This window comes from Dendropsophus ebraccatus, chromosome 3, assembly GCF_027789765.1.
Source record: "Dendropsophus ebraccatus isolate aDenEbr1 chromosome 3, aDenEbr1.pat, whole genome shotgun sequence".
NCBI lineage: Eukaryota > Metazoa > Chordata > Amphibia > Anura > Hylidae > Dendropsophus > Dendropsophus ebraccatus.
Genome location: NC_091456.1, coordinates 94,076,783 through 94,097,589, shown reverse-complemented (window position 1 = coordinate 94,097,589; position 20,807 = coordinate 94,076,783). Strand labels below are relative to the sequence as shown.

The window sequence follows — 20,807 nt, the reverse complement described above, 5'->3', positions numbered from 1 at the left end:
TAAACCCAAAAGTACAAAAGCGCCACCATTGGGGGACAATGATTCTATTGACACCTTCGTCAAGGTGGTGGTACAAGCATTAGAGACCATGGACATTGCACAGGGATTTAGGTCCAATCTCACAGTAACTGAACGTCGAGCCCTATCTGATCTGGAACATAATAAATCAGTGGTAATTAAAGCATCGGACAAGGGGGGCAACCTGGTACTGATTGACCAGGCAGAGTACAAGAGTATGTGCCTACAGATTCTCTCTGATGACACAGCTTATAAAATTTTACAATCAGATCCAACAACAATTTTCCAGAGAATTCTGAAAGGTATTTTGGATACAGCAAAACTGAATGGTCTTATTGATCAAAATGAATGGGCATTCATGTACAATCCTACCCCACTTGTGGCCACCTTCTACGGACTGCCAAAGATACATAAGGGTTTATCTCCGCTAAAATGCCGCCCAATAGTATCGGGTATAAATAATCTAACACAAAATGTTGGAATATATTTGGATCAGGTTTTGAGAAATTTTGTTACTTCTTTGCCCTCCTATTTGCGTGATACCACTGATCTATTGTTAAAATTGCAGGATATTGTCTTGGATCCTAACCATTGGTTTTGCTCTATTGATGTGGAGGCCCTGTATAGTTCTATACCACACCATATGGGTCTCCATGCTGTTGCACACTTCCTTAAAAGTCGGAGTGTGTACCATAGGCCACACAACGAGGTTGTTATACAGCTATTGGAGTTTGTCCTAACTCACAATTACTTTGTTTTCTCTAATAGGATATACCACCAGCTCAGGGGCACGGCAATGGGCGCCCCGGTGGCGCCCACTTATGCCAACTTGCTCCTGGGCTGGTGGGAGGAAACTATTGTTTTCTCCGACCAGTACCATCATTATCACGACTCCATCATCTATTGGGGTCGTTTCATAGATGATGTTATCATCCTTTGGGCGGGGACGAATCTGGAATTTAACAACTTTATTCAGGAACTGAATGTTAATCCTATTGGTCTTCATTTTACATCTGAGATCAAGAAGGACAGCCTCTGTTTTCTTGATGTGGTACTAGAAAGGGGCCCAGGAAACTTGATCCAGACCAGTGTATACAGAAAGCCCACGGCAGGCAATAGCCTTCTCCGTTGGGATAGCCATCATCCACTAGCCCTCAAAAGAGGGATACCGAAAGGGCAATACTTACGGGCGAGGAGAAATTGCTCGACAAATGAATCCTTCAAAAAGGAAGCTTCGGTCCTAAGGGAACGATTTTCCACGAGAGGATACCCTAAATCAGTTTTGAAAAGAGCATATCAAGAAGCGTCCCAAAGAGATAGACGGGACCTCCTGGTCCCACAAAAGAGAACCCTAGAGGAGGGGAAATCCCGCATCATCGGCACCTTTGACTCCTGTCACAAAGAGATAAGGGACATAATCGGCAGATTTTGGCCTATACTCACCTCTGATCCAATCATATCAAAAATGGTTGAAAGCAATCCAAGTATCACGTATAGGAGAAGTAAAAATCTGGGGATCGTTTGGTGCACTCACACTTCACACCACCCTCACAACCAACTGGGTGGCTGAATAGGAATGTACCGACGGGCACCTTCAAATGTGGCAGGTGTAAGGCCTGTAACTATATCAAAGTTTCGAAGTCCTTTTCCACTAAAAATGGTGCCAAAGTTTTTCTCAATAGGGAATTTGCTAATTGCAGTAGTACCCATGTGGTCTATCTAGCCACTTGTTCTTGTGGCCTATCCTATGTAGGTAAGACCAAAAGAGAGTTCCGCCGTCGAATTTTAGAACACATTGGAGACATCACTCACTCCAGGGATAAACCTATAGCTCTTCACATGCGTCTCCAACATCCTTTAACCCCCTTTTGTATCGTTTTCCAGGCCATTGAGGTGGTACAAGTTTCCCCACGAGGTGGGAATGTAGATAGGGTATTATTACAAAAGGAGGCCAGATGGATATACCGCCTCAAAACGGTGTCTCCCTCTGGCCTTAATGAGGCATTATCACTTGCCTCTTTCATATAAACAGCATCGTCATCGCCCCTTTACATATGCAAGGCACCAACATTTGCCTTGCTCATAGAAATTCCTCCTTCCGCGTGCCATCATCTATAGGTGTTCATAGGACACCTTACACTATTAGGTATAAGCTTAGCTTGTTGGAAATTACCACGAGATGTTTGAGTGGCAAATGTCATATACATCCAAAAATGCACCGCATCAAGGTTGGTACACAATGGCACGTAAATGCCCTTCGCTTAAGAAGTTTATAACGGCTACTTATGTCCTGAACCATTTTTTCCCCTCTACAATGTTTTACCTTTAATATGTTTAATTCTTACGGGGTCATTGCCTCTTTCCAATGCCGTCTGTACTCATAATATCCTGTGAGTTCTGGTGATCCCTCCTTACGGTATCACTAAAAAGTTCTTGTTTAGTTGCTTAATGTTTAAATTGTTTTTATGTAGCCGCATAGTTCCATAAGCACTGGACATCATAATTCGTGCAATAAGCTGTACGAAGCGAGGGACCGTAGTTATCATAATTCATTACACTAAGTTACGGTCATGTGACGATTGATGTCACACATCAAGTGCGGCTTGCGTTCCAGCTCTAGGCAACAGTCCATTGATCTATCTTACGGTCTTGTTACGGTCATGTGACGACTGATGTCACGCCCCGGGGGGCGTAACCACATCAAGTGCAGCTTGCGCTCCAGCTTTAGGCAACAGTCCATTGATCTAGCTCATGTGCGTTCCAGCGGGCGGAAGCGCATGGCTACGCTACATCAGATCCTGTAAAGGAGGGACAGGATGGAACGCACGCCTGCGTTCCACAAGGCGGAAGCAGGTGTTTGCGCACCGGTGTCGGCTTACATCGTAGATGGGCATTTACCAACTATTTAAGGTAGGACAAACAGCTAGACGCAGCAGCTTCTCAACACATCCCACATCGGAAACGTTGATTGGGGGTGTCTATCTGTCACCCCACTGAGGCCATCCATCGCTGTATGCATGCGGGGCATGTCTATCCTTGGACCGTGAATTGGCCATCTGTCTAGATGAGTATATTGCTCCTCTATATCCATATCTGGTCTAGCATGTATTTTTATCTAGGTCCAAATATATACTGCAGTGTTTTCCTTATCTGTTAAACATTTGTGGGTTGAACTTTATTGGTTGAGCAATATACTGCTGTGGTCTCTACATATGTGATTCTGACATTGTAGGTGTGGTTCTACCATTACAACCACATGGGAGAGACAATCACACTACATGTTATTGTGTAGCAGATGCCATTGTGTTTTTTATCTTGTAGTGGTGCAGATTGTAATATCTGTTTATATCTTTTAAGCATTAAATGATCATTGTTTGTTGATTCCCTGATGAACCCGTAGTAAATAGACGGGGGAAACGCGTAGGAATATTTATATTCAACTGGATCTGTTGATCATTTTTGTACATATTTTATGGAGTGTACACGGTTCATTTCATTTCATTAGTTTTGGGGTAATTATTTTGTAGGGACACATGGTGTTTATTGTTTTCTCCCGCGCACTTATTTGAGAGTAGGGACCGCCATCGTGGTTGGGGCCACCCTGCTAAGGAGGTGACCACCCCAAAAGGTAGGGATAGACTATCTCCTTGTAGTGCAGAGTGCACTTTCCCCACCCACACTTTGGTTCTATTTTGTTTTCAGGTTCCTCTATCCACCATACTCTGTTTGTACGTGGGAGTAAGTTGTCACAGTGTTTTGCCACGACTTTTTCTTAGTATTTTTGGTTATAAGTAGTGATAAGATTTTAGCGAGCTATTAAAAGTTATGTTTTAAGCCTCATTTAGTCTACTACTCCTGTCAGGCTAAAATAATTTTTCTAGTGACTATAGGGCTATCCTATCTGGTGGTTAGCAGAGACCCGTATATTGTGTCTGCATGTTTTGGAATACCTCATGTATGACAGACAATGATGCCGGTGGCGGCAGATAGAGTACAATTATGACTACCTGTACATTGTCAACCCTGAAGACATACAATGTGGGGATGTTGGTTTTGGATGTAAGTGAGCGCTGTTGTGGTGTGCCCAACCCTCTAACATTAAGAGAAACTAGCTTGAGTGTCATACTGTATGTGTGAGATACTTCCCAAACAAAAAGCCTACAACGTGTAGGGTAAATAAACTAATGAAAATCTCCTATAAGGAGAGGAACACAAAAGAAGATCAGTAACACTTCCTGAGTTACAAACACGGAGGAATAGTCTGTGATTGGGTGTAACATACACAGACTACACACTCGCGTCTTTAGGCTGGGTTCACACTACGTATATTTGAGGCTGTATGTTTGAGGCTGTATAGCAACCAAAACAAGGAGTGGATTGAAAACACAGAAAGGCTATGTTCACATAATGTTGTAATTGAGTGGATGGCCGTCATTTAATGGCAAATATTTGCTGTTATTTTAAAACAACGGCTGTTATATTGAAATAATGGAAGTTATTTACCGTTATATGGCGGCCATCCACTCAATTTCAACATTGTGTGAACAGATCCTTTCTGGGTTTTCAATCCACTCCTGGTTTTGGTTGCTATGAGGACCTGACATGAGGACCAAATACAGCCTGAAATATACATAGTGTGAACCCAGCCGCAAGCTGTATCTTTACGCTACCACCTGTAGCATAAACCCAAAGGTTTATAAGCACTAGTAGAAGGAGAGATGTAAGGGAAAATAAGGGTGGGAGAGGAAGAAGGGTAGGCAGAAAATGGAGAAGAAGACGAGGAAAGAATGAACAGAAGGAAGATAGAAGAGGGAGAAAAAAATAGATAAGTGAGTGAGACATGATGATCTTTGGTCCCACATCCCTCTTGCATCCAAAATATCTGTGTATCCCTAGCCATTATGCTTTCTTGTGCTGAACCTCTAGCAACTCCTCTGGTCACAAGCTTGATAAAGGAATGCTAGTGTGAACAGAGCCCAAGTACAAAAAATCGGTATATCATTCGAATTTAAACAATCGCTTCATGTGAATGCAGGCAACGATCGAAAAATCGTTTGAGTGTTGGTGATCACATCTTTTTAACAGAACCTAAAATAATTGTTGATTGTGTAATTCCACATTGTTCATTTGCTGAGATCAGATGGAGTAAACAATCGTAGTAATGATCATAACTATCGACTATCATTCTGTGTAATATGGTGAATGATTTCAGGAAGCTCTCGGTTGCGATCACTAAAAATCACTTTATCTTATAGGACTCTAACTTTAAAAACAGTCACTCTACCTTTTCTACTAATCAAACATAAGCATTCAAAGAAAGCTTAGCTGACTGCAGTTGCAACTCCACCTAGTGCATGGTAGTGCAACATTAACCACATCCAAGAACAGGATAACGTTATTCAGCAGTGCAATCCCTGGACTGCTGGCTTACTTTATCCTGTTTTTATACTAATTCAGTTTCAATCTACATCAACAGAATGTTGCCAACATATTAAGGAATGCTTAACATGAGAACAAGCTATAACTTTACACCACTCACAGAAAAGGTGCCTGTGAATAAGGTAAAGTCACACTTTGCATTACTGTTTCTTTTTACTACTGCAGTGGAAAATCTGCATTGTCCAGATGTTACATAACATTGTCTAAAATTAACATTTTATATTTAGATTTTTTTTTTTACTACAGCCATGCTACTCCTCAGAACCTGCATATAAATTTCTCATTATGTTGCTTTAACCGTTTCTTTACACAGTTTTTATGCTGCAGATTTCCCCTTTGAATGAAGTTTAAATAACCACTGAAGATATAGCTTAGTATTTGAAGGGCAAAAGGGCTTGTTCACATGGCTAATAGCAGCATGGTTTTGCTGCTAAAACTACAGATTTTCAGTGAAAAAAACAAGCATCTTGACATCGAATACTTTGCAACTAGAGATGAACAAAACAGTAAGTTCGGGTTCACTAAACTCACAGTAGCTGGAGAAGATAAGTACAGTTCTAGGGCTGCCTGGAAATCATGGATACACCTATATGCTGGGATTTGTTATGATGGTCTTGATAAATGCTCTTTGACTCTTTGATGTATGTAATTACTGAACAACTAACTGCCATATTAACTTTGTATGTGCCTATGAATAGACAAAGCGAAAACAGAATGTTAGAAATATTTGTTAATTTAATTTTTGCACACCTGGTTTGTAGAATTTTCTGCCATTCTTGGCTCTCAATCACATTTAAAGTGTTGTCCCTAATTGACTCCTGTGTTGTCTTGGTTGTATGTGGGTCATTGTCTTATTGAACGGTGAACTTTTGGCCCAATGTGATGCCCAGGGATAAGGTTTTTGTTAGGAAAATATTCAGATTTCTTTTCACCCTGACCTGTCTCCCTGCTGCAGGGACAGAAAAATGCAATCACCATGCATTACTGTACGGATGAACAGAGCAGGTAATGAGCACTTGGTTTCCTATTTAGAGTTGAGGCAGAAAAGTTTAATCTTGGTTTCATCAAACCAGAGAATCTTGTTTCTTATAGTCTGAGAGTCCTTTAGGTTTTTTTTTTGCAAATTGCTTTTATTTGTCTTTTCCTCAAGAAAGGCTTCTTTCGGCCCACTCCGCCATTAAATCGAGTGCTGCAGTAATGGTTGTTGGACTGTAATCATGATGCTGGAAGCTCCGAATCAGTTTAAATCTTTGTGCTACAGAACTGACAGCCATGCGTGTCACACAGGTGAAATGTTTGAAAAAAAAAAAAAGCTAAACAGGTAAAAACTAATTGCACATCCTAATGAAAGTAAAAAAACGCTAATTCTTTATTGTTAGCACATAGACTCCTTAAATTAGGCTAAAAACCCTTAAAAATTAACGATAGTTTTGATACACTGGTAAACATAAAAAAACATGAACCTGCCCCACCCCCATGAGGTAAACACAAGTGCAGTACAATCAAGATAACAACCAAGATATATGGTTGGTTGGTAGCACGTGGTAGCTACCAAACTGTCAATAAATTATATAATCAAAGTGTAATGGTGCGTTTACACAGGCAGATTTATCTGACAGATTTTTGAAGCCAAAGCCAGGAACAGACCATTAACAGGGAACGGGTCATAAGGAAAGACTGAGATTTCTCCTTATTTCAAATCCATTCCTGGTTTTGGCTTCCAAAATCTGTCAGATAAATCTGCCTGTGTAAACGCACCATAAGTGAAAACTAGTCTGAACATAGCCACAATAGCGTAACATATGTACAATGCTGAATCAAACCATAGCTACTGTCAGTTTTCTTCCCTTGGCTGATTTTATCACTTCCTGTTTACTGATACCAAAGTTCTATCTTATATCAATATTCAACCTGAGTGTAACCCAAAGGAGGTCTCATGTCACTCCACAGATCAGACCACATAACTGCTAAATAAAATTGGTAAGTGTTCAAGAACAGACCTAAGGTAAATATATAAGTGTAAATAAAGCTAAAAAGGAAAAAAATAAAACTTTTTAAATAGGGTATGACAAAATATAAAAAGTGTGTGTGAGGTGTATTTAAAAATATTGTAGGGATCTTCCCGGGGGATGGTGTGTTTGGACACAGTTCACAGCAGACTTGGACTTATAAAATAACAGCTTGGCGTTTATTTGCAACATAAACAGTCCAGCAAACAGAAATACAGCAACACCATGCTTTTAAGAACAAAACAAACAAAAAGGTCTTGCCCATCTAGGCACTTACTAACAGGTTTCTTCACCTATCTAACACTTGAAAACAGGACGTCTTTCGCCTGAATACCGCAAGGTGTGTATTAGCTCCAGCAGAGTCTATATTCCCAGGTTGCTCCCAAAAAGACACCCAGGCTGTTCACTCCTGGCTGAGAGCAACCATCTTCACACTGTGAGAGCTATTTACCTTCTCAAGCTGATTAGGGTCAGAGCTCACCTGATCCCAACACTTGAACTGGATCGAGGGGAGGGAATGGCAAGTCCCACTACCAAAACCTACCTGCCATTCCATGTAAATCCAGGCCCGGCAACAGTAAATAATAGCTCAGCAGCATAACCTTGCTGAGCAACAGATCTCTCCTGGACTTACCATCTCACGCTATGAAGTAACCTAGGTGAGATGTTCACCCCCTCGAACACTTCTCCAGTGACATGTCTACAATATATAGCTAGAGAAGAGTGAAGCAGCTGAAATTTTTTTTGTGAGGTTTACAAATTTTTGGTCGGATTCCATAATATTCACGAATCGAATGCAAACAAATCTCATTAAAACAGCCAAACTATAGTAGCTACAATAGTAGGACTATTACAGTAGCAACTTTTTCAACAGATGTTCTTGTTACAGTGTCAAAAATTGGTAAATGACAATTAAAAAAAAAGGCTTTCAAGGACCATCAGCAAGAGAGCTTCTGTCAAGCCTAGTGCTCTACCCTGAAGATTTTTTGGAGGAATGTCAGGACGGTGTCAGGAAGGCAACATTGAGACTTGTGTTTAAACCCGGCTACAACGTCTAGGCGGAAGCACCTGGAACGCCACCAACCGACTGCCTGTAAGAAAGAACCAGGACCCTCAAGCCACTTCTTGCCTATAACCACCAACAGCTGCAGCTACAATCGCACAACCCCATCTCTACAAGTCAGGAGTCAGCAGCCTCACTTGGGAGCAGGAGGTCAAGAACATCTACCTCTGCCTCCTCTGCGGGGACCAGTGGGAAAACACCGCCACTGCTGAACATCAGTCGCTGTCTAAAGCCATCACAATAAGACAGCACTACGCTAGCACCCACTCTACAGCAAAGCTGATAAATGGACAAGTGGCTAGGTTGATTGCCATATATTTCTAATATTTAAAATTAAAATAAAAAACTCCAAAGGGTAGGCGTATAGTAGTAGACAACGGCAAGGCAAGGCAAGGCCCAGGCACTTAACAGGTACCCCATGGCAGCAGTGGCAATCCACAGCAGCCTAGCAGTGCGTCTGCCCCGAAGAACTGGCTACTGCGATCAGCAGTCTGGCAGTTCTTCAGTGTTGGAGGCGGCTAAGCCAATGCAACCATCTGTAGCATCTGTGAGCATTTAGTGGGTCGGGTTTGGGTTCAAACCCAGGTACTACATCTAAGTGTAAGCACATGGAATGCAACCACCTCATTGCCTGGAAGAACTTGGACCCCCATGCCATTCCCCATAAACAACAACAGGTGCAGTTACTATCACGCAGCCCCATCTCTGCAAGTCAGGATAATACAAATTGTCACGAGACACCAATCTCAAATACGCTAGGATAAGTTATACTGAAAAAGTTAATAAACTATATACACTATTATATACACACTACAATATATTAGTATATTAATATATAATATACCAATATAATTAACTAAATGTGAACTTCCTGGGTCATTTGCATTGTGCATAATGCAAACATAGGTAGAACATGGATAGCCAACATCAGCCAGCAATCAGCTACCGGATATGTATAATCCCTTGCTGCCGCCAAGGGACTGTACTGTAAGCTAACATGTGTGTCCATCATCTTGGCTGCCATCTTTGGCGAATATTAACGAATCGCAAAACAAAGTGAATTGACAGCGCGATTAGCATCGAAGCTTGATTCTCCGGTTTCGCTTTGCTCATCTCTAACAGTAATATGTGCTCTAAATGAGTCTGATGGTAGCTGATATCCCCAAGAAAGGGAATTAAAGGCCTGTGTAAAATGATTTTTAAGAATAGGAATACATTTCCTACAATATTTTTTAATTATTATCCATCTGGACCAGGTGCCCTGCCTGAATGAGATTTAATAGGAGCCTTCAATTATGCTACAGCATCAGGAGGCAGGCTGGGAAGACCCAATTCTGAAATGGGTTCATCAATAGAAGCCAAAAGAGAAGGTGGGGGACAGACCGTATAGTCAAGCATAGTACGTTTTGAATACTTCTGCTATCTGACCTGAAACAGAGATTTTTGTCCCTGTTTGAAATGTTATATGAGAGATAAAAGTATGTGATCCATGTGTGTGAAACGCATGCGCTAAAGCTTTACTTGGCTGATTTCCAAAGTCATAGAAATAGCGATGGCACTTGGCAAACAAGGCCTGTGATGAGGAAAAAGTTAAGTTCCACATTTTACTACGGAGACAAAGTAACTCTTCCCCCACTGCTATAGATTGTGTACACTTGTGGCACCTGTCAAATTTCACAATTTTGCAATGAGTATTGCTATTTTGGCAGAATGTTTTTTTAATAAGGTGGGATCCTATTTTAATAAAGAAGCCTCTTATATAACATTTATGGGATTCCCATAAAATGGTAGACGAGACTTCCAGGGTCTGGTTAACAGTAAAAAATGAATATAATAAAGAACATAGCAGCAAAGCAACGGCAACTCATCTTTCAAGTGCAACGTTTATTCAGGCAACACCAAAATAGGTTGACAGGCAGTAGCCGTAGCCTCTGTGGGACGCACTGGTGTTGCCTTCTTTATTATGTTCATGGATTTTTGTATGGCTGAGCACCACTGAGAGTGCATCTGATCACGAACGCGTGTCCAGCAAGGACTAGAAGCAGTGCCTAGCTGCTGTTTTAACCTTCATATTGGACTTTGGAGTAAAAAATTAAGTCCCTTTTAAGTTCTTCTACCACTTATTGGTCATCAAAGAGATTTCCATTGAGGCGCCAATGCTGCATTCGCGGTGACTGAGGAGAAAGAGAAAGAGTGAGTTTAATTAAGGCGTGATCAGAAAAAGATATAGGATCAATGTGAGCAGAAACTACTTAATCGAGGTGAGTGTGAAATACAAATATATATAGTCTAATCTCAAGTAAACGTTCTGAGGGTTAGAAAATAAAAAAATGTAATCTTTATCCGATAGGTGCATTAGACACCAAACAGCTCATAGGTATGATTCTAATGCTGATGGTTGAGCGGTGTTGGGAAGGTATGCTGTACCAAAGGTACTGTACATAAGGTACCTGCCATTTTGCCTTTTACAGATAATGGCCTATTGGGTCCGCCATATGAGAAAGATATTCCCAGGGGGCTGACCGGGTAAAAAGAATAAAAACTCCTTTGGGGAGTTTGGGGAGCAGCTGTGGAAAACATCTGGGAAGTGGTAGTTGGTCATTTTTGAAATTTTATCCAACCTAAAATGTGTCTCCTGTATAAATGCTACTGAGGCCGGTTTACTCCTTTGGAGGCTAAGCATGGAAAAATGTTTCTCGGGTATAATAACCCCTTCAGGACCGTGCACTTTTGTTTTTTCCTCCTCGTGTTTAAAAGGCCATAGCACTTTCTTTTTTTCACCTACAGATCCACGTGAGCCCTTATTTTTTGCGCCACTAATTGTACTTTGCGATGACAGACTTAATTTTTCTATACCATAAGTTTAAAACACGAAAAAATTATTTTCACAGTGAAATTGAAAATAAAACACATTTTTTTGGGGGGTGGTTTGTGTTTAGACCGTTCGCCCTATGGTAAAACTGACATCCTCCTCACATCAGTACCATAACAATGATATGCAACTTGTTAAGTTTTACTTTATTTGATGGCTTTTAAAAAATGAAAGCCTTTTAAAAAAACTAATGTTCCTTAAAATTGATCTATTACCTCATAACGCTTTTATTTGTTGGTCTAAGGGGCTGTGTGAAGTTTCATTTTTTGTGCAATGATCTGTACTTTCTATCATTACCTTGCTTGCATTTATACGACTTTTTGATCAATTATTACAATTTTTCTGGTTTTGATGTGACAAAAAATCAGCAATTTACCACTTTGGCGGATTTTTGGGCTTACGCTGTTTACCGTGCGAGATCAGGAATGGGATAATTCAATAGTTTGTCAAAAGGAAAAAAAAGGAAAGCAGCACGCATGCCAACAGCACTGAGCACACCAAGGATGTACAAACAAAAATAACTTTATTGACTCCTGACAAAGCTGCAGGGTGGCACCGTAACGTGTGGGGTATCATCTCCTCACTGATCACCTGGGGGAGCCTTGCTACAGGTTGTAATGTATCTATTTTTTGAGTAATTATTGTTCAGAATTATAGGCTCTATTACCCGGGTTATGTGTTGGATGTACTCTGTATCCTTATTCAGTGGGGGTGTAAACCCTTTACTTTAGGGTGTTGCTGGGTATGTGTTTTAATTGTTTTTAGCCTTCTGTTTTTGGGAGCTGTTTTTCAATATAGTTATTTTTGTTTGTACATTCTTGGTGTGCTCAGTGTTGTTGGCATGCGTGCTGCTTTCTTTTTTCCCTTTTGACATGTTTTTTTGCATGTCTGTAACACCCTATGTCAGTTATAGTTACAGTATTACTTTAGTACCGTATTTTCCGGCGTATAAGATGACTTTTTAACCCCTTAAAAATCTTGTCAGAAGTCGGGGGTCGTCTTATATGCTGGGTATGGTCGCCCCATATGGTGGGGGGGCTCAAAAATGGCCCGCATCCCCACCGTATGGGGAGATCATTTAAAAAAAAAAAAAAAACAGTTAACTCACCCGGGCCCTATCCCGCCCTCCACGCGTATTCTCCTTCGCTCCCGTTGCCGGCGCAGTCAGTGCCCGAAGCTTTCCCAAGCAGCGGAGCATCTAATCGGAGAAGCTCGGCTGCTCGGGAGAGCTTCGGAAGAATGGCAGAGGCTTCGGGAGGCTCCGGAAGTACCCGAAGCCACTGTCATTCTTCCGAAGCTCTCCCAAGCAGCCGCGCGTCTCCAATTAAGACACATGGCTGCTTGGCATCCCCAGCGCAGTCAGTGTACGTCACACTGGCTGCGCCAGCAACGGGTGCGGAGGAGAAGACGCGCGGAGACCGGGAACGGGCCCGGGTGAGTTAACTGTTTCTTTTTTTCATTAGTTCAGCTGCAGTCAACCCCTGCCTGACCGCAGCAGGGCTGCGGTCAGGCAGAGGTTAACATTTTCCGGCGTATAAGGTGAATCCCTGACAATCTGATTAAAAGTCAGGGGTCGTCCTATAAGTCTGGTCAACTTATACGCCGGAAAATACGGTAATATTAATACTGTTCTAGTTCTGTTCAAGTTCTTAATGTAATAGTTTGGACAATTACGCCTGCAGCAATACCAAATATTTTTATTTATAAAATGGGAAATGGGGGGTGATTAAAATTTTTATTTGGGGGGGGGGGGATTTTTTTTACACAGTAGGAGTCCCCCTGGGGGACAAATTTATACACAACACTGATCTCTCATTGAGATCAATGCTGTGTATATAATACAGCACTGAACTATTAGATCACTACCGTATTACTCTGGTCTGCTGCACACTAGATCTGTTGATTAACAAGCCGGGATCAGCGTCATTCCAATGCTGTGGCCCAGCTGGGTAATTTGAATGGATCACCCCTCCACAATCGCATTGCGGGGGGCAATCCGCCCACTAGACTACCACGGATGGGGGACAGTAGCTATTTAAATGCAGCTGTCAGAAGATGGTCAGTGGGGCTTCACCCTCCCACCTTAGCCATCTGTGCCAAAAAATACCAGGGGTGTGGTGTACACACAACGGACAAGGTATGACTCTCTGCCGCTCGCATATAATAATCTACAACCTACCCTAGATACATTCTGCGGGACAGGAAAAAGAGAAAAATAGGTATTATAGATTAAGAGTAAACAAAAGACAATGAAAAAAAAAACCTAGACAAATGCATTTAAGATCATCCTAGTTGTTGAGGGGAAAAGGGGACAAAAGAAGAGAGACGAAAAATGATCCAACATATCTTAAAGGACCTTTTCCCCAGGCCCATTGCATAATAGTTTCCCTATATCACCACTGCTTCAAATTTATCACCACCTATCTTAATATTATTTCAGCAGCCTCTTTTTTCCAAGTCATTCACTTGGAGTGTTAACCCCCTTGTATATATCATGTTGTGTCACTTGTGGCAATATGACTCAATGGAGGATTGTCAAAGCTCAAGGGAAGAAACTGTTGCTGTAATTCCATCACATGATAATGTAATGTCAGCCATGTCCTTGCTATATCTCTCTTCCATGAGGGTACGTTGTGTGGATAGATCTGTGTGTGTGGGGAGGGTTTGAATCAGATCTCTTACCTCAGAGAGAAGCATGTTAGGGCCACTGAAATATACATCTGTAACTGCCTTCATGCTGACCACTGATGTGCTGAGTGGTGAGGCCAGAGCAGAGGATCCTGGAGCCTGCTGGCTAACATTTAGGCTGGGTTCACACTACGTATATTTCAGTCAGTATTGTGGTCCTCATATTGCAACTAAAACCAGGAGTGGATTAAATACACAGAAAGGATCTGTTCACACAATGTTGAAATTGAGTGGATGGCCGCCATATAACAGTAAATAACTGCCATTATTTCAATATAACAGCCGTTGTTTTAAAATAACAGCAAATATTTGCCATTAAATGGCGGCCATCCACTCAATTTCAACATTGTGTGAACAGATCCTTTCTGTGTATTTAATCCACTCCTGGTTTTGGTTGCAATATGAGGACCACAATACTGACTGAAATATACGTAGTGTGAACCCAGCCTCAAAGAGGAAACCAGTGAGGAACACCGGTCTGGCCTGTGTGTCACGGCCGCGGCGGCGGCCCGTGTTCCGGGCCGCCGCCGTGACCTCCTCCTGCCCCATGCAGCCGCCGGGGTCCTTGTGCAGGGACCCGGCGCTGCTGCTAGTTCGGCCCCTGGGGGCGCCTTACCTCGTCCCGCTCCGGTCTCCGTCTGTGCCAGCCGGCGCGCGCGTCCCCACCTCCTAGGGCGCGCGCGCGCCGGCTGTCTCAGATTTAAAGGGCCAGTCCGTCCCTAATTGGTAGTTGCACCCAATCACTCCCTATAAACATGCTTCCCATAGCGTTTGGCCCAGCTCCCTGTTGTTCTTGATTCCTATCCGCTACCTGGTCCCTAGTCCCTGATTCCTATCCGCTACCTGGTCCCTAGTCCTTGTTCCTGCTCCCCTGTTTCACCATTGCTCCTGTGTTCAGCCTGTCACCTGCGGTTACGCCTACAGACCTCTGCCAGCACCATCTCCTGCCTACTGCTCCTGCCACGCCTCGCCTGCCGTCACTAGCAACCAAGCCAGGGGTAGCGACCTGGGGGTCGCCTGCCGCAGCAAGTCCATCCCGCCTTGCGGTGGGCTCTGGTGAAAACCAGCGGCCCCTTAGACTCCGCTCCCTGGTGAGGTTAGTGCCATCGCTGGTGACGGTCCAGTGGATCCACTGCTCCAGGCGTTACACTGTGTCGATGTAATCGGTAGAGATGAGCGAATTTGACGAAGTTCAGGTTCGTAAGAACCTGAACTATCGGCTTCGGATTCCCGCTGTCTGCAGCCTCCGTGAACACGGTGGATACAGCCTGAGGATCGCCTGAAAAACTGGAAAACACAATTTGAAATAATGTTTTATACACTACACATATACATACCCCCATTTACAAATCCTCATATAAAAACGGCTCCAAGGTTTTCAGCAGAGGAGGCATATGAAGGGTGAGGATGAAGGGGGAGATCCTGCTTTTCTCCATTCTTCCTCCTCCTCATCAACCAGTAATGTTGAGTACCCAAGTAAGTGTCCCAAAAGGATGCCTCAAGCAGCCCTCGAGTCAACTGACCCCATCTGGACCTCAGCACCCCAGAATTATGAGACACAGATTCCTATTATATATAAAACCCCACTCTACAGCTATTCCACAGGCATAAATTTGAAGCTATTCTAAAAATTTTCACATTATAATAATGCAGTGTGCTCGCCCCAAGATTATCCCACATATGACTGCCTGTTTAAAATAAGGCCGGTCATTGATCATTTACACAGGGGGGAGATCCCAGCCGAGTCAAGGAGGCAAGTTTAACTAGTTTCTGTTTTGGGGCTTAGCCCCTAGTGCCTATGTGTAGCCCGGAGGCTTAAAAGTTAACCTTTATTCATTATGTTATAAAATTAGGGAAGTGTACAAACAATGTGTGCAGTGGTGAGATTAAAATAGAATTAGGTGGCTCATACCTCCCTTGAGAGAGTGCAGGGATTAGTGCAAATCCTGAGTAGGGGTAGTGGTCAGGCTAGAAGCAGCGCGGTCAGGGGCAACCAAGGGTGTTTTGTGCTTATTGCTTGGTTGCCATGCCTCGTAAAAGTCGATAGAACAGTTCACTAGTCTGGCACCTACAGCCGAGGTGCTTCTAGCCTAACCACTACCTCTAGGATTTGCACTAATCCCTGCATTCTCTTAAGAGATCTCACCACTGCACACATTATTTGTACACTTCCCTAATTTTATAACATAATTAATAAAGGTTAAGTTTTAAGCCTCCGGGCTACACATAGGCACTAGGGTCATTGATCATTTCACAACTAAATTTGCTGAGGTGTATATCCCAGAGAAATTAATCTCAGTTTATGAGTCCCTACTAAACATCAATAGGAGGCTTCATTTCCGCCAGCACCTTCCCAATAAGAGATCACAGTATAGTGTGAAATTGTACAAACTCTGTGAGAGTACCTCAGGGTACACTTACAGGTTTGGAGTATATGAAGGAAGGGACACCTGCATTTAACCCTCAGACTGCCCCACCATCTTGGGAGTTAGAGGGAAAATTGTTTGGGCTATTAAATTAAAGTACCCACTGATGGATAAGGGGTACCATCTCTATGTGAATAACTTTTGTATCTCTCTTCCAGTCCCTTGCAGTCTGAACTACTGCTTGTGGCATGATTGAAAAAAAATCAACAAAGCCTTGCAAGAAATCCAGTAACACAACTGATGCTAAGGATAGTAGGGCCTTTGCCAGTGAAAATATGATGTTGGTCAAGTATAAGGACAAATGTGGTGCCCTTGTTTTAACCACAATTGACGGTAATGGCACCACCCCTGTCCCAAGGTACCACAACCATGGCGCAGAAACCCATATGTATTGTAGACTACAATCGGTACATGGGAGGAGGGCAACATTTTCATGGTGAAATCCCCCACACTGGCAAGAAGGGGAGATCCCAGAAGAAGTGAGGATTGTACCAAAAAAGGGGATTAGAACGAAAACCACTTCCTGGGAGAATCTTAATACAACTTTTTCCCCAACACAGATTAAGCGGGTGTATACCTGCACACACTCTTCCTCCATCTCTTCCCATCTCCAGGAGGTGGGGTATAAAGTTCTTTCCCATTGGTACTGTGATCCTACCTGCACCTGTTTCCAGAGGCTTCGCCATTGTGCTGGAAGGACTGTGGGGAAGAAGGCTCCCTCTTACATACTTTTTGGAGCTGTTCTAAATTGGCATCTTTCTGGAAGAAATCACCTCAACCTTCACCGATCGCCGTCTCACCTTCACCCCTGCTATTTTCCTCCTGCACATCTCCATATTCCTCTCAAACCTACCGCCACTCTGTTCTCTGTCACCTGACTAATGCTGCTAGATCATGTATACTGGCACTGTGTAGAAGTCCAGAACCCCCCAGTATCTTCATGTGGATACACAAGGTCGAGGATATCAAGCATATGGAAGACCTCACGGTGCAGCTGCACGACCAGTCCACTCGCTTCTCCCGCACCTGGTTCTACTGGGATCAATTCACCGTCACGGACGAATAAAAATCTCTTCCAAATCTTCCTTGCTTCCTCTTCTCCCCCTCAGCTTCATGTGGCCTGCCAGCGCTGTTGTATTGTTTGTTTTTTCCTATTTGAAAACTGAGTAAATTCAGAATTAAAAAAAAAGAAAGAAAGAAAGAAAGGACACCACTTACCAGTGTGACACCTTCCCTGATAATCCCGGATGCTGCATAAGATTGCTTCAAGGTGTACCGTATGCCGGTAGATTTCTAATTTTTTTTAATTCTTTACATTATTATTAGAGATGAGCGAACCTGGAGCATGCTCGAGTCCATCCGAACCCGAACTTTCGGCATTTGATTAGCGGTGGCTGCTGAAGTTGGATAAACCCCTAAGGCTATGTGGAAAACATGGATATAGTCATTGGCTGTATCCATGTTTTCCAGACAACCTTAGAGCTTTATCCAAGTTCAGCAGCCCCAGCTAATCAAATACCGCTCGGGTTTGGATGGACTCGAACCCGAATCCGGTTCACTCATCTCTAGTTATTATTATTATTTCCCTTTTATGGTTGCGTAATATTACAAGGTATGGGTGCTAGATGTCGTATGATAGGACATTGACCAAGGGATTTATTTTGACTGCCATTTTGGAATCAGGAAGAAATTTTTCTCCCTGTGATGGAGCTATTGGCGTCTGCCTTACAAGGGTTGTTTGCCCTCCTCTGGATAGACAGAGTAGGGTTATAGGTTGAACTTGATAGAATCCTGTCTTTTTTCAACCTTAGTAACTATGTTATAATTGGCATAACATCCATTGATAATTAAAATTATCACTTTTCACTAACTGCAGCACATACAATCCAGGAAAATACATTTTTTTAAATGCTTATGTACCCTACACCCCTAGATACATTCCTTGGGCAATGTAGGCCTTTTTTCTAGAGTGGATAAGCACAGCATAACTAGAAGAGGGCAGACCTTCCATGTCAGCATTGCATGCCGACATGGAAAGTAATACTGGCTTGACAGTAAATTTATAAAATGCTCATACTCCCTACATCCCCTAGATACATTCCTTAGGATGTGTAGATTTTGTAATGGGGTCACTTTTGGGGTGTTTCTCTTTTTATTCTCCTTAGAATATTTGCAACGGTCAGCCAATGCTGCACAAATGTCTAAATGCACATGGCCCTCCTGCCCTTTGGAGTCTTGCGTTTACACTTTATGTCCACATGTAAGGTATTTCAACACTCTAGAAATACCTTTCTACATGTTTTAAGTTTTCTTATTTTAACCCCTTCTGAACATGAAAAATCCAAGGCTGGATCAACGTTTTAGTGTAAAAAAATATAATTTTTCATTTTCACAGCACATTGTTCCATATCTTTTCCAGTCACCCGTGAGGTCTATATGCTCACTACCCCCTTGTTACATTGCTTGAGAGGTGTAACTTCCAGAATGGGGACACTTGTGAGGGGGGTTCCAATGTCTTGGCAGAAAAGGGGCTTTGTAAATGCGACATGGACTTTGTCATCTATTCCAGTCAAATCCAGACTCCAAATGGCACTCCATCCCTTTGGAGGTTTGCCTTGTGCCCGCATGTCACTTTATGTCCACATGTGGGGTATTTCCTTACTCAGGAGAAATTAAAAAATGGAAAATTTAAGGCTAGACCAACATTTTAGTGTAAATGATGTAATTTTTACATTAACTCATTGATCTATCCTTGATTTTCACAAGAGGTTAAGAGAGAGAAACAAATAAACAAACTAAAAAACTAAAATATGTGGAGCAATTTCTCTCAAGTAAAATGCCATGTGAGTGCAAGGCAACTTCGAAAAGCAAGGAGCGCTAATAGGATCTTAAAGGCTGGATTTGGAGGCAGGAAAGATGGCTACCCCAATAATAATGTACTAACAAATCCCAACAACCTGCAAATAGAAATATTAGAGAAAAAGAACATGTTTCAGTATCTGAATCTCATTAGTAAAAACAAATCCAGCTTCTTCAAGCCATCTCCACACCTGTCCTCAAGTTATATGTGGTATTTCTGCCGTGAGCCAGGGTAGCTTGTGCAGTATTGTGGCAGCTCTGTGGGTGTAGTGTCACTCAGGCACTTGTCTTGGTGTCCAGGAATGGTGTTAGAACCCAACCCCAGACAAACGAGCACTGGGCTTAAAAGGGATAAACCAGGTGTAGGTGTGGGTGTGGTTGCGACCAAAAATAGGCAGAGTACAGCACTTAACCAGATGAACAGTTTCTTGTAGATTTCAGTGCACGACTTCCATTGCATCGTGTCTCCAGGAGGCCGGTTATAAGTTGCTCTCCCGATGGTACCGAGTGCCTACCCGACTTCATCGGATTTTTCCGGAGGTCTCACCACTTTGCTGGAGGAACTGCGGTGGGGAGGGATCCCTTCTCCATACTTTTTGGAGCTGCCCTAAGTTGGTACCTTTTTGGAGGGAAGTGTGGCGTATCTCATCTAAGTTCACTGATTATCAGCTTCCTTTCTCCCCATCACTTTTCCTCCTGCACCTGTCGGAGATCCCTTTTTAAGTCCTACCGCCGTTCGGTACTCCGTCACCTGGTCAACGCCGCCCGTGCCTGTATTCCTGCGCTGTGGCGTCACCCCGACCCCCCGAGTATCTACATGTGGCTCCGTAAAATAGAAGATATCAAGCGTATGGAGGATCTTACTGCTCAACTGCATGACAGCAACTCTCGATTTTTCCGGACGTGGTTCCACTGGGAACAATTCACCGAATAGGACGAATTTCGGTCCCTTCTGACACAGTGAGGAATGGTCCCCCCTACCCCTCTCCCCTCCTCACCTGCCCTTCACTTCCCTCCTGTACTCTCTCTCTGTCTCCTCTTCTCTGTTCCTTCCATCCCTCTCCCTCTTTCTGGTTGCTGCTTGAGCGTTAGCTCACTCCCTAGTTGATGTGCGTTATGCCGACCCAACCACCGGGAGCAGCTGATTGCCTTGGCTTTAGATACAGACTTCTCTCAGACTTCGATTGTATTACATGTCTGTGCAATAGGGATATGTTTATATGCCAGTGTACCTTACGAGTGTGGCATGTCGCCGCATGTTTTGTTATATAAATTAAAAATTTAATAAAATTGAGAATTAAAAAAAAAAAAAAAAAAGATTTCAGTGCAATACAAAGTAGTGAGCAATAACTTGTAAACTTCAGTACAATACCAACTAGTAGCTTGTATACTTTAGAGTTCAGGTGCAGATAAGTAATAGGAAAGGTAGTAGT

General features: G+C 42.8%; 1 long non-coding RNA gene across 1 annotated transcript; it reads right to left on the bottom strand.

The window, feature by feature from the left end:
- Positions 1–10,393: 10,393 nt before the first annotated feature.
- LOC138785849 (uncharacterized) lies at positions 10,394–14,253 on the bottom strand. Its single transcript, XR_011362162.1, has 2 exons — positions 14,084–14,253; positions 10,394–10,703 (listed from the first exon to the last, which is right to left on the bottom strand). It is a non-coding gene; the product is annotated as an uncharacterized lncRNA (long non-coding RNA).
- Positions 14,254–20,807: the final 6,554 nt, after the last annotated feature.